The 2,253-nt window shown below is 40.3% G+C and overlaps 1 pseudogene; it reads right to left on the reverse strand.

Annotated features, from left to right (window-relative positions):
* Positions 1–210: 210 nt before the first annotated feature.
* LOC143620556 (5-methyltetrahydropteroyltriglutamate--homocysteine methyltransferase-like) lies at positions 211–2,253 on the reverse strand (annotated as a pseudogene).

Here is a 2,253-nt window from a genome sequence, read left to right on the forward strand (position 1 = left end):
CCTCTACTTTAGACATAAACGAGTGATTGTTGCTCTTGACATATATCAACATATTATATTGTATTTTATAATTCCATTAAATTTCTAAAAGAACATAATAATAGCATAACAGGAGAACAACAGACTCCTAAAAAACACAACACCATTCGATTCTGATCAACCATAGTTATTGGATATCAATCAACGTAAATAAACTCAACCCGTCTTCAAGAACCACCTCACTTAGCCAACTCAGAGCGAAGCTTTCTTGGCAGCTGAAACCATGTTTAGCAGTGCAGGCTTGACCTCACCGTACTTACGGGTCTTGAGCCCACAGTCAGGGTTCACCCACAGTAGCTTCTCGTCAGACCGTGAGTTCTCGATAGTGATAAAATCAGCATCCATGTCGATGATGGAGTGGACGATGTCGTTGAAGTTGGAGGAGCACATGTGGGTGTGGATTTGGGTGACACAACAACGCCTACATTGGTGATTCTGAAGGAGTGGGCAGCCCAGTCTAAGTAGAAAGCATGTTCAGCTTTCCTAAGTGGCAATCCTTCTCTCAAAGCAGCTTCATCAATTTGGATCACTGTGATTCCAGCTTTCTCGAGATCCTCAACTTCGTAGCAAGTTTCAAACCTGAAAACAAACAAGAATATTCAATTTAATAGATTCCTTAATTTGTGTACATGTACGTTGTTGTTTTGTATATTATAATTATACCTGGGCTGGTTATTACGGACAAAGGACCAGTTGAGGATGGTGACTCGACCGGTAAGCATACCCTTCATGGGCCGTTTGGTCATCTCTTGAGCCATTGAGGACCAGGAGACAGTCATGGCCTTAGGGCGGCTGACATCACCATAGATGATTGATGGCTTGACACATCGGGACCTATATGATTGCACCCAACAGTTGGCGGTGAAGGCAAAACCAGACAATTGCTCTCCAAAGTACTCAACCATGTCATTTCTCTGGAATATTATACTCATTTTAGAAAATATATTTCAACCAATTATGATAAACATTGTAAATATACCTCTGGCTCTCTGTGAACAAGGACATCAATATCAAGTTCTTCCTGGAGTTGGACGACCTTGTAGATCTCCTCTTTGATGCCTTTAACATACTCTTCCTCGGAAATCCTACAAAAACAAGGTTTTATGTGAGAAAACTTATTACTAATTATGGCATCATCATCTTCAAACGGTGAAATTAATACTCACGACGAACTCTATTGAGCTCGATGGTCTGAGGGAATGAACCAATGGTGATGGTTGGGAGAATAGGAAGGTTTAGTTTCTTTTGTTGGGCATCCAACCTGGCACTAACATTGGTGGTCTGAACCCCTCAAAGCAGCAGCCTGAGATATAAAAATAAGTGAGCAACTAAGCATGAACTTATTATATCATAAATGTGAATTCCCATTTATCAACAATCACTTACGACTTCATTTGTCACTCTTGGGGAGGAATTTCTTGAAGCCTGAGAAGCAGCATTAGCTGTGAAGTATGCCTGAAAGAAAACACATATTTAGTCATTGTGTGTTTATTGATCGAATAACAGATTAAAGAGAATACGAGTGGAATATTTACCTCGTCTTTGTGAGCAACAAGAGCTTTAGCCAATGCATTGACTTCAACACCCTTTTGGGCAGCAAATGCAAGCCAAGATTAATTTGATTTCATCATCCAACAGCAGTGTGTAGGAGTGAGCAAGATGTTGAAACAACAAGCTTGACTCAAGGACAGCAAGGGATCCCGCAAGATCATTAGCCCAAATGTACCTTCCATCAACAACTCCAGCAAACAGGTATTTGCCTGCTCTTGATCAAATCAAGAGTCTTTTCACCACGGACCAAATCAAAAGTGAAACCGGTAACTCCAGGCAATGAAGTTAGGGTTTTAAATGCTGCAGCTGGAACATCAGCAAAGTAGGTTGCAACAAGAACATTAAGACCATAGCAAGCTGATTCTAGTTATTATTATAGGAAACCTTCCTGCTACAGTGTATTTCACAATTTTCACTTTTAGCCCGTTAACTTCTAACATATATTAAATTAGCTCTTTTAAAGTTCTAAAATGTTTTAGTTTGATCCAAACATTCTTTTTTGCTAAACTTTGTTTAATTTCGCCACTAATAATCCGTCGCTAATGGTCCATTGTCGCCGCTAATGGGTAAATGTCGCCGCTAAAGGGTTTGCCGGAATCCGGTAACCGGTGACAGGCTATTAGCGACAACTATGTCGCCACCATTTTTTTGTGCTTCCAGCAT

This window comes from Bidens hawaiensis, unplaced genomic scaffold (assembly GCF_021521415.1).
Source record: "Bidens hawaiensis isolate Kalapana, Puna unplaced genomic scaffold, B.hawaiensis_p1.1 tig00002602_1, whole genome shotgun sequence".
Classification (NCBI taxonomy): domain Eukaryota; kingdom Viridiplantae; phylum Streptophyta; class Magnoliopsida; order Asterales; family Asteraceae; genus Bidens; species Bidens hawaiensis.